Source organism: Podarcis raffonei, chromosome 3 (assembly GCF_027172205.1).
Source record: "Podarcis raffonei isolate rPodRaf1 chromosome 3, rPodRaf1.pri, whole genome shotgun sequence".
NCBI classification, from domain to species: Eukaryota; Metazoa; Chordata; class Lepidosauria; order Squamata; family Lacertidae; genus Podarcis; species Podarcis raffonei.
In genome coordinates, this window is record NC_070604.1 from 70,757,654 (window position 1) to 70,770,549 (window position 12,896).

A 12,896-nucleotide genomic window follows, 5' to 3' on the forward strand; every position below is an offset into this window, starting at 1 on the left:
CAAACCTGTTGACTGACTTTGATGAACTAGAGGCCACCTCTAGCCCATTAAAGCTTATGTCGCAATACATTGGTTGGTCTTTAAGGTGCCACAAAACTCATTGTTGCTGACACGGTGAACACACTTTTCATATTTTCCTTGGAACATTTTAAATATTTTAATTAAGATTTATTCCCTTCATTGTGTTTTGTAACTAGCAAAGATAATTAGAGAAAATATGACTCTCTGTCTATTTCCAAAATTATTGTAAGCTGCAGGCACATCTTATTAGACATTATAGAAGAAAACACTGATAAAAGCAGAAGACTGGTGCTTTGGCTTTATAGCATACTTAGGTCACCCTCTGCTGGACAACAAATGAATAGCCATGGATTTTCTGCAAAATATTTCTCCCCTCCCTTAAACTTGTTGGTATAGTTTTAGGGACTCCTTGGCACTTTCTGAATATCCAGGCATTTGTTCTTGGCTTAAGTGCTGATAATGTTGCCTAGATTAAAAATATAGGAACACAGTATTTGAAAATATTTGTGATTGGTTTGCCAAGCAGTGAAACAACATCCACTGTGGCTCAAGTAAGTTCTTTATGGGGGTCAGAGCCTTTAATAAAACAAGGGCATAACAGAACAGTAGCAAAGGAAAAGTAGGATGTATTTGGAAGAGAAAACATAAACTCAAGCATTTTTTTAAAAAAAGAGAGAGTTGTGTTCTTGCTCATTAAATATTTGCAAGCTGTCAAGACAGGATTTGACAGCTATATCCAATAAATGTGATACAAGCATAAATAGCTCAAATCTACATCTCAGAATAGCTGGCTGGGCTTCATAACCTCTATGTATAACACAACTTAAGTTGGCAATATGGGCAAGATGTCCAAATTTAGGCTTAGAGAATTTTCTTGCTAGCCCGCATATCCCCCTGCTAAACCTCTTCTTTCCTGAGAGAAGCAGGTCTCTGGCAGATGTTTATTGTGGGTTTTCAAACATGAAATTCCTTGTCTATTTAGCTCCAGGGATTTTTATTTTTATTTTTCTCTGATTAACCTTCTGGACTTTTTAAAGGCATTATTTTCCAGGGCCAGCCCTACCATTAGGCAGAGTGAGGTGGTAATCTCAGGCAGCTAGTTGTGGATGTCATGAAAAAGCTGCAAATTGTAAGTTATTAAATTTAATATGATTGCGCTTTTCCTCCCAGGCAGAGGCATTTGTTATACATTCTGCTTCAGGTGCCAAAAATAACTTGGTCAGCCCTGGGTACAATACAACTGACTGGTGGGGTAGTGATTTGCTCGTCTGCCTCAGATGGCAAAATGCTGGGTCTGTTTGTTTCTTATTTGTGTTTATGAAAGGGAGGGAAGGATTGAGATGCACCTTGTTGGGCATATCCAAGAAGGAATGAGCTGAAGGGAGATGATAGTATATTTGAGTTGTATATACTTTGATACATATAAGGAAATTGATTAAAAAAACTGAATCGCTCTCTCTTTGTACAATTATTTTCCTTTCTGGAGAGAATGACCACTGGAGCTACACACAATGGGTATAGCATGCAAATTTAATGCCACCTACCATGACTGACTAACAGCTTTGGCATAGATTAATGTCTCCCATAAAATTCACCCTCTCCAGTTCATGTTTTTTGTATAAGGTAACATGCTTTAGTCACAGTTTGAATGCAAAGAATTGAATCTGGCCCAGGGACACCATACGGTGGTGTAATTCATATATTGAAGCAATTCAAAGAAAGTGCAATTTATGTAATTCTAGTCTCCCTGAAGGAAAAGTTCAGTGGGATTGACTAGAAAATTAAGTTTCAAATAGGCTTCTTGGTCCATCCTATATAGCATATATGCACACTCGCTGCAGAATGATTAAAAGCATTGCAAAGGTTATAATCTTAAATTCAGACACAAATACATCAGCTGGAAGTCAGTTCTGTTGCAATCAGGCAGGCTTAACATCTGAGAAATGAGCCATTTGTATTGAGGCAACTGTATTTCTTCAGGAGACTATTTATCTCTAGCTAAGTATTTTCAAAAGGAAGAAGACCTCTGGAATTGTTCAAGAGGCATAAATCCAAGATGATTCATCCTGCTGTCTGTCGTCTTTATTCCTTAGCTCTGTTGCATGCTGTGATTAACAGAAGGAAGCAATAGAGTTGTATATAGCTTTTCTTCTTCCTTAATCCTAAACACTTCCTTGGATTTCAGTGGAACCTTTTCCTGTGTGGCTTTGGAATTGGCATCTCAGTTTCATACTTGCTATGAACCCTGTTCAACATGCACCATTGGTGAAAAGAGATTTAGACAGTATAGAGGAATGTTGTCAGTGAAATTCACAGTAATTTGCACATTCAGCTGGCAGTAGATATTTGAAACATCCCAACTGGAATTTGCACCAGCTATGTGCAGTTTTACAGCCTGTGGAAGTGCCTTGTACAAGTTTGCCTTTTTGTGAGTGGTATTCAACTAAATAATTGTGCTAGTAAGGAATAACACGACTGCAACAAGACTCGCACCCTCTTCCCCTTGCATGTACCCCCACCACCCCGAAATCTGATCCAGAGAGTTGGGGTAGCTCCAGAAGAGATTTGGAGCATGCACATAGGGAGGAGAGGAATAATGTTGCATTGCACAAAGAGAAATCCTTGCACTGACGGAACGATTTGCGTAGCTTTAGTGCTACATTGTGTTTTTTTTAAAGAATATTTATTAGATTTTCCAATTTTTTAAACAAACAAACAAAAACAGAACAAACAAAAACATTAAAAAAGACATAAAGTTCATAAATCATACTTTTAAATAACAAATTTCTCAGACCTCCTCATACTTCTCCTCCTTGTATCCCAATTAAGATTATTTGTTCAGCAAATCCTTCATTTAAAGCATTACAGCTTATAACATTACCTTATTTTTCAAACCCTTTTTTTCCCCATCTAGAAACCCCTCAGTTTCAATCCAACACCATGCTTTAGTGCTACATTGAATGCAACCCTATATTTTCAATAAGCTGCTGTTGGACAAAAGCAGAAGTTACTGCAATGATGAAAGGTTGTACTTCTTTGTTCATTCATTCTATCTTTCTTAAAATATTTGCATGCTGCCCAGGGTGACTAATGGACATTCAATCATAAAATAATTACAAATAAAACATATTTAGAACATCCAAAGTCATGAACCTGTGATAGACGGACTATGACTATTTTGACATTAAAACTAAGTTAGTCCTGCAATCCTGAAATAAATAATATTAGGAGAGTTTTGTCTTCTTTTTCCACTGGCTTTAAAAAAAAAAAAGGTGTGAATTCATATGAACCTAAATTAAAGACAAGATCCACAGAAAGCCCTGTGCATTATCTCCGATTCCCTAGAGAAACAGTTCTTTTACTTGTTGTTCAGATGTTCTTGCTGCTGTCTTTTCAAAGGCTTCGGGTTCTTTTGAACTTATCAGGCTCTTGGCTAAAAAATGCCAGCGATCTCTCTCCCCTCCCTCCCCACCCGCCTTAATGAACAGCAAAGAGTAGCAAAATAGGAAACTTTGAATTAAAGTCTCTAAAAGCTGGAGAAGTAACTGATAATATCCAGTCCTTTTAGTTTAAGCTCCAAAAAAAGACAGTGGGAAATGTAAGAATTTAGTAGAAAGTAATGTTGCTGTGCAGTAGCAGCTGTTTCCTAAAATGAAGGGGGGGGGAATCAAATATGTTGATGCAGTAACATTTAAATGTTCCAACTGTGTAGACTGGGGTCCTGCTGATGAGAATCAGGAGAGCGGTTTCCAATTGCACGGGAAAGATCTTCATCCATGGGGCTGGATCATTTAAATGTTACCCCAATGGCACTGAAGCAACTCATAGAAAATGGGCCTCCAAACCTCTATTACAGAAGCTGCTTCTCTGGAAGGGGACAATAATTTATGGAAATTGACAATATGTGGCTATTTATTTAATCAAGAACTACCAATCAGAAGCTCCATCTGAAGCTGATATAGTTAATTTGCAAATATTAGAGGTCATGGGTTAGAGCAGAATCTTCTCCCCATTCCCTTCTGCCCTGGCTGGCATGCACAGGCAGGGCTTAGGGACTGGTGATTTCTGCAGCGGCCTTACTATCTTAAGCAAGGGTGGCAACTTTTTTCAACCTGAGGGCTGCATTCCTTATGAGAAAGAGGGCAGATCAATGGGTGCAACTTTTACCTTTGTACCATTGGCTATATTCCAGCCACAAAAGGTGTTTACTTACTCCCACCCTCATTTCTCTCCACCTAGGGAAGCAAAAAGCATTACCACAGTTTAAAGGCACATTGCAGCCTGGCAAGAGTATTTGAGGATGGCTGGCCCAGGATGAGGAGTGTGGTCTAGAGAGTTGGGTGGAGGCAGCCTGAGGAAAGGCCCAAGTGCTGGAAAGAAAGGCATAGAGGGCCCACTTCTCCTATTGGCCCAGTAGAATACCAGTTCCATCCTCTAATTATCTTTATGTGTACAGGAGCCCCAATGTCTGTATGGAACTCTCCTGCCTACAGATACTTTTCCCTCCAGTGACGGGAACAAACAAATTCTTTACACCCTTTCTGTGCGACCAAATAGGTTGGGATTTACAGGTTTCAGTGTTGCAGTAAAATGGGCACATCATTCCTTTTAAGTGGTTTTAACTTCCTTTTAACTGGTTTCACACGAAGTCAGGAATCTCAAAGAACAGCATAATATATATGGTGATATGATTATTGGCCTGGCCAAAATAATAAATAAATAAATAAAAGTATTTTCCTGGCTGAATATGTTAGAAGAAGCAATGAAGTAACTCAAATGTAGTTAAGCGGTAAGACCCGGGCTGAATTTTCTTTTTCCCCAGTGACATTTTGCTGGAAACGACATGGCTCAATGAAATCAAATCTCTCTTTTTGCCAACTAGTCTGCCAAATTTCATTCAAGTCCAAACATTCATAGTTCATTTACATTTTTTTTAAAAGCTCTTTAATCAAGGTAATATTTACTTCATCATTATGCCTGAAATCAAGACAGGATGTTCATCAGGGTATTTGGATCTAAACCTGCTTTCACCATTGTTTCCACTTTAATCTACAGGAGTCTGCTACAGCTAACAAAACAGATATGAAAGCAGCATCTTTGGACCTTGAAACTAGAAATGATGGTATGGAAATATTAATTGCTCCTGTTGAATAATCACATGTGATCTGAAACACTGGTGTGGGTGAATGGAACCTCTGCTTGTACTTTAAGTCTGTATAGATCCATTTCCCAAGTGGTGGTGGTGATGATGATGATGATGATGATGATGATGATGATGATTTTGCGGTTGACTGATCCTAAAATCAATAGGACATCTGTCTAAGTAAAGCTTGGGATGCTACAACATTAAAGAACTTCTCTGAAGGTACTTGAGAAGAGGTTGGCTATACCCCTTTCTGAGATGGCTTAGATCTGAAAAGCCCATCTCAAATGAGTCAGACCCACTAGTGTCCATCTAGCTCAGCAAATTCTGCACTGACAGTGACTCTCCAGAATTTCAGATAGGAAATCTCTCCCAGTCCTGCCTGCAGATGCCAGGGATTGAACCTGTGATCTTTTGCATGCAAGCAGATGCTCTACCACTGCCTTTCCCCCAAAGGTGTTTTCTTCCTCTGCTTGTTCTAGAAGGCTTGCAGCAGCTTAGCACCAACACTTAAGAATCATGAACTCATTCCTAGGACTGCCAAGCCAAATGTAGTTAAATGATCACTGGACCCAAGGCCAAAGGGGGTTGGCATTAGGCTGGTGTGGGTGAATTAAGGGATTTCTTGCACTTTTGTAAGCAGCTAGCTATTCTGTAAAGAGATGTTGTTATTAAATATGTTTCACTGTAGGTTTCCAATGCGGGATCTTGAGAACATGCAGAGCCTTATGCTTTCCAAGCAAATATAATCTTTAACTCCATTTTATTGTTTATCAGAACCAGCTTATGGCTTTGTCTCAGAACAATTCTGAAAACACAATTCAAAGCTTTGAATGGTTAATTCATGGTGGACTGAAGCATCACATGTCTGAAGAATGCAGGGTAAGAAGTGCTCAGAGTATAGCTATTCTCTTCCGTAAGGGCTCTACAGACATATCCAGATCTACCACATAGGAACAAATATTGTTTGAAAGCATCAATACTTTACAAAGAAGGCATCTGTCAGCATTAACACTGATTGTAAGACCCTAAAACTTTAGGAGTCACACTATATCAGCAGATACAACCTTTCTATTACCATACCACTATAGAAGAATACAATTTTGAATTCATACACTGTACTGCTATGCCAGGCCCCACTTGAGATCTTCATTCTTCCCGAAAAAAATCTTAGTGTTTCCAGAGCACTTAGCTATTTGTTTGCCAAATAGCATTGTCTCATTCTTTGATTAGTATTATTGTTCTGAAGAAACATATAATATGGGAAACTGTAATTGTTTTCATAGAATGATTCACTTCTCTGTGCAGAAATTATGTTGTGTCCTATTGGTAACTGTGTGCATCACATCCTTCAAACACCAGAAGGATATTGTCTCTGTAGTAACTGCATGATTGTTGTTAATTGCTGTTTTCCTGCAGTTACAACTATAGCAACTGCAATTGCTTAACGTGCAAAAGCATTACTGGGGAAGAATGCAGTTTACATTTATCTTCATTAATAGAATCCAGTATTTGGAAATGAGGAGCAACCATCATGCTGTGTTCATTTGTTCCTTTGGGGCGTATGAACATCTGCTTACTATGCTGTCCTATAGAGACAATTATTCCACCATCACAATTTCCATGATGTTATGTGGCAGAAAAATGCAGCACGTAAGATGTTTGAAGTTATTTAATCTTTCCATTCTTCAAGGAAGAAGTCTGGTACCCAGAATTCAGTTATGACTTCAGAAGGAACAATTGTCTCTGTGTACCTAATTGATTACTTTTAACATGCTTCTGAAAGGTATGAATAGGATAACATACAATTCGTAAAGATAACAACAGAGAATATCAGGGGTCTCAAAGTTCACTTAAATAAAGGTAGTCAGAATTTGGAACTGTTAAATGCCAAGTTTCAATTAAATGTATAAAATCACTGTGTTTGAAAACTGGGGGAACATGTCCCCACCTACTTCCATATTTTTCTCCTTTTGTATCGTTCACTTTTCTCTGAATGATGTAATACTGCTACAGTTCCGCTGCACTCGTACTGGATGGGGAACCTCAGTTCAGATGAGCATAGACTAGCATCTAGTGCAACCTTTGCCAACCTGGTATCCACCAGAAATTTTGGACTGCAGTTCCCATTAGGGGAGTTGTAGTCCAAAACATCTGGAGGGCACCAGACAGACAAAGGCTGATCAAGTGAATCCCTAGAAAATATATAACAATCAGATCAAAAGGTCAATAGGAGAATTAAGTAAGTGTGTTTTTCTCTGATTCTTAAGCATGATCCACCCAACTGTAAGCTTTCTTAAGGGTTCAATCATATGCATAGTTAACTAGGAATCCCATTTAATATAGTTTGTGTCCTGAACCTCGGCATACCCGGAGGTCAGTCCTGATGGTGCACATAGTCCCAAGAGTAGTCAGATGGTCCAAATGGTCAAATACCAGTCTGGGTCCAATACAACAAGCAAGGTCTGAAGTCAATCCATAAGGTCAGGTTCCAGCCTCTGCAGAAGATCCAGGGGGGATTGAAGCACCTGGGATTAGTCCCAAAGTCACAATCTAGGGGCATTCCCAAAGCACCCAAGCTGTGGTCCATCAACAGAGAAAGTTGAACAAACAGTGTCTCTGCCTTGCTTCCCTTCTATCCTCCCCAATCTTGATTGATGCACCTGAGCTTACTGCAACTGAGCAGCTGTGTCTCTCCACTTGACAAAAGCATGTGATCCTCACCTGCCCTGAGTTTAATCCAGCTGAGTGACCACAACCTCCTTCCAGACTTAACAAGTCCCATGATCTCCACCTGGTCCACTACTGAGCTGGGCTGTCTTCCCTTGCCTGCCTCAGTCTCCTGGAGTGCACTTCCCGCAGTTCCCAATGCCTCAGAAGCCTGCCCTGTCCACAGATATGGGGGCATCTCTGGTCCCCTTCCCCTGGCTCCCATGAACTATCAGCTGTCCCTTCAACGTCCTCCGATGTTCCGTAAGTACCCCCTAAGTCCCCAACTTCCCCTTCCCCATCTACAGCTTGTCCCGGTGTGTACCAGTTGTGGCTACACCCCTCGCCAGCATCCTCCGCCCCTTATTTGGTGTCCTGCCAGGAACATACAAGAGTGTGCTAACTTCAGTGCCTCTTAAAAGTGCTTAAACTTGGATGTGTCCTGCCCAGTAAGTGAGAGTTCTGCACCTGCTTAACTCTCCCACAGAAATCCATGGGACTTAGAAGTATTTAGCTGTGCCTGGATTGCACCCCAAATTCTTAATTGCATCTGGAGTCCATGGATGAGTAGACATGGTATTAACACTAGGATGTAAGTATATTATATAGTTTTCTGCTTTAATATTGTAAACCTGCTCAAGCACCTCATGTCATTCTAAACATGGGGAAGAATAACTGAAGCACATGCAAATCTTACTAAGTGCTTCAGAAAGGCCAATATTAACTGTAGCAGTTCTTAATGATATTCTTAAAACCTTGCTGTCTCACTGCAGATATCTCATACATAACCTTATGAAAACAAGCCAGTCGGACTTAGTCATAGTTGATAATTAATGTGCAATGGTATCCAGCCAGGATTAATTTTGTGCTAGAATAAAACATATGGAATAATGCTTAAGCTTACATCAAAGTCAAATACTGAATACATCAGGATACATTATCTCTTCGCTTTCTGGAGTATATTATGTTCTATTAAGATCTGATGTGTGCTGAATTTATGCCCACGCTTCCCTGAGAATTTGTGGCGGCTCACAAATGTGTTCCCTAGCGTCTTTCTCTGTAGCATCTTTACAATTCTGCTTCTCGTTCTTCACATGAAGATTAAAACACTCATTATCTGTCTGAGAAATCAGACCAGGAGTAGATGTTAAATAATAGTTTTTAAATCCTTATAAGAAGACACCTAGAATATTACCTACTGGAGAAGCCTTCAAAGCAGCGAGTTAAAAAATCCAAACTATTATTCCATGCTGATTTGGACAACAAAGAATTTACTGGGATTTTAATTCAGCTGTATGTGTGCGCTTTTTGAAGCTGTTGCTTGAAGTAAATACAACCTCAACCATTATAAAATATTCAAAGCCCTCATACATATCAAATAGACGGAGGTACAGTTACTAGGGCAATCTCTTACATATCAGTTAAGCAAATAACTGGGCTCAAAAGTTTCCTAATTCTAGAGTAGGTCACTTACAGCAACTCACACTTTTATGGATCATTTCATCAAGTGGATTTGATCTTACTGTGGTCAGTTTAAGAATTTAGATTCTACTTAGTATGCAGAGAGTGTGCAGCCTATTTGTTGTGAGCAGTACCAAACTACAGCAAAGCATGCTGACCAAACTCTACCTGCTAGAAATCCTGTTCCAGCTGGATTTTTCTGATGACCATTTCTCAAATGACCTTGGCGGGAAATGGAGGTGAAGGGGTTGCACCCTTAAGAGTTAAAAACAGTGTATAAAGCTGCATAAAAACACTATGTTGGAACCATAGTGACAAAGAAAGAAGTTACAAGGGACACAAAGAGACGTATTATATGCCAGCAGCCAGATTAGCAGTGAGGGAAATAGCACGGAATTTCTAGGGAATTGGAAGGAATCGCTACCATTTCTGGTTTGAGAAGTTCCACCAGAACTTTAGCAACTTCCACCCCAACATCAAGTTGAGCCTAGACTAGTCCATATAGAAGGTGTATGTTCTGGACACTACAATTACATAATGGACATAGAATCATAGAACATATAGACACTATCTTATATTGGAAACCTAATGACCCCTACATATAGCTATGTGCTTCCAGCTTCCACCCAGGACTCACCACAAAATCTATAGTCTACAGCTAAGCCCTGCTATACAAGCACTTCTACTTTAGTTTTGCTTGTAGTTTTGGACTACAACTTTCAACAGCTCTAGAGAGCAAGGCCAGTGGCCAGGGCTAATGGGAGTTGTAGTTCACAACATCTAGCGTGCATAACATTGCTTACACTTGCATTAGGCAAGTTTCTACTCACAATTTAAGGTTTTACACCAGACTTTCCTAAGTCTACAGAACCCACCCACACAATGAAGTGATAAAGCAGAGTTACGAGTTCAGATTGATACCCATCAATAATTTAGTAATGACAGACCCAGAAATGAAAGAGACATTTCAGCACTTGTTGCCAAATACATCATCAAGGATTTACAACCAGGCAATAATACTTCTCTCTTTCAGACTGTGGGTGGTAGGCCTGTTATTGCTTACAGACACACCCCATCTAAAACAGCTACCATTCTCAATAACAGAGACATGTGTACAAGGACCAGACTTTGCAACAAACCCAGATGCCAACCCTTCCATTGTGTCAGATTATTGGTCCATCTAGAACAGTCCATCTAGAACACTGATTGGCAGCCACTGTCCAGGATTTTTGATTTGAGTATAAATAAAGACAATATTTCCCTTTCCAACTACAGAAGTTAACTCAGCAGTGCCAAGTTGATTTATCGCTCGTAACTGTTATTGTAAAAAGTCACTGTAGTTATTTTACATAAATTCTAGGTCTCATTCAATTGTCAGTATTTGTACATTTTGCATGTTATTTCCCTCTGACCTTACTGTTTACAAACTCCTATGAAACATTGTGTATCTTATGAACTGGACTCTAGTCAACGAAAACGTGTGTCATAATAAGATCTGTTAGTATTTAAGGACCAACAAAACTTTTCTTTTTCTTTTTTAAATGATATTTTATTGGGGTTTCAAAAAAAAAGTTACAAAAGTAATAAGAAAATAGAAAAAAGAAAACAAAAAATAGAAAATAGAAAATAGAAAAAAATAAGAAAAAATAAACAATTAAAAATAAATCCATCTTTCAATGTCTTGCCTTTCATTTACTTGTTTCCCTGACCTCCTCACACCTCCCTTTTTCGTATTCCATTTCAAATAGTTAATTCAGCAAATCCTTTCCCTCTTTGTTTTTATCTTAATTCTTTATCTTAACATATTATAGCCTTCTATTTTCATCTATTAAGCCATTTTTACATACTCCTTTTCAACATTATTGCTAAAACTGCTTCATTTCATTCCGACATCATTTTAACATTCATTAATTTTACAGTGTTTCTGTAGATAGTCCTTAAATTTCTTCCAGTCTTCTTCCACCGACTCTTCTCCCTGGTCTCGGATTCTGCCAGTCATTTCTGCCAATTCCATATAGTCTATCACTTTCATCTGCCATTCTTCCAGGGTGGGTAGATCTTGTGTCTTCCAATACTTTGCAATAAGTATTCTTGCTGCTGTTGTAGCGTACATAAAAAAAGTTCTATCCTTTAACACCAATTGGCCGACCATGCCCAGGAGAAAGGCCTCTGGTTTCTTCAAGAAGGTATATTTAAATACCTTTTTCATTTCATTATATATCATCTCCCAGAAAGCCTTAATCTTTGGGCACGTCCACCAAAGGTGAAAGAATGTACCTTCATTATCTTTACATTTCCAACATTTATTATCGAGCAAATGATAGATTTTTGCAAGCTTGACTGGTGTCATGTACCACCTGTATATCATTTTCATAATATTCTCTCTTAAGGCATTACATGCCGTGAATTTCATACCTGTGGTCCACAACTGTTCCCAGTCAGCAAACATAATGTTATGTCCAACATCTTGTGCCCATTTAATCATAGCAGATTTAACCTGAGTATTCCATTTCAACAGCAAGTTATACATTCTTGAAAGTATCTTAGTTTTGGGATCTAACAGTTCTGTTTCCAATTTTGATTTTTCCACCTGGAAGCCAATTTTTTTGTCCAAATTGTAAGCCTCCCTTATTTGATAATAATGAAGCCAGTCTCGCACTTTATCTTTTAATTTCTCAAAACTCTGCAATTTCAATTTGTCTCCTTCTTGTTCCAGAATTTCCCAATATTTCGGCCATTTGGCCTCCATATTGAGCTTTTTCTGAGCCTTCACTTCCATCGGTGACAACCACCTTGGGGTTTTATTTTCAAGTAGGTCCTTATATCTTATCCAGACATTAAACAATGGTTTCCTGACAATATGGTTTTTAAATGCTTTGTGTGCTTTAACCTTGTCATACCACAAATATGCATGCCACCCAAAAATGTTATTAAAACCTTCTAAATCCAAAATGGCTGTGTTCTCAAGAAGCAGCCATTCTTTCAACCAGCAGAATGCTGCTGATTCATAATAGAGTTTAAAGTCTGGCAGGGCAAATCCACCTCTTTCCTTTACATCAGTTAGTATTTTAAATTTTATTCTGGGCTTCTTGCCCTGCCAAATAAATCTAGAAATGTCTCTCTGCCACTTCTTGAAACGGTCCATTTTGTCCAAAATTTGCAATGATTGAAACAAAAATAACATTCTTGGCAATACATTCATCTTTATAACGGCAATTCGACCTAACAAGGAAAGCTTCAAATTTGACCATATTTCTAGATCCTTTTTCACTTCTGACCAACATTTCTCATAATTGTCTTTAAATAAATTTAAGTTCTTAGCGGTCAAGGACCAACAAAACTTTTCATTGTTTTCGCTGCAACAAACTTAACATAGTTATTGCTCTGAAAATTCTTACAAAAATGATTCCTTTGGGAGTTCACAAGCAATCAAGAAGCAAATGTGATGCATTAACTGAATGCATGGACAAGGTCACGCCAATTTTCTCTTTAATTGCAACAAGTTAAAACCAAATTGCTTCTAGGAACAATGTTAAGATACTCCTTTCAGTTGCTGTGATCT

General features: G+C 38.7%; 1 long non-coding RNA gene across 1 annotated transcript; it reads left to right on the top strand.

The window, feature by feature from the left end:
- Positions 1 to 932: 932 nt before the first annotated feature.
- LOC128410687 (uncharacterized) lies at positions 933 to 10,711 on the top strand. The gene is made up of 5 exons (XR_008329578.1): positions 933 to 1,644; positions 5,077 to 5,143; positions 5,942 to 6,046; positions 6,862 to 6,950; positions 10,368 to 10,711. It is a non-coding gene; the product is annotated as an uncharacterized LOC128410687 (long non-coding RNA).
- The last annotated feature ends 2,185 nt before the right edge of the window (positions 10,712 to 12,896 follow it).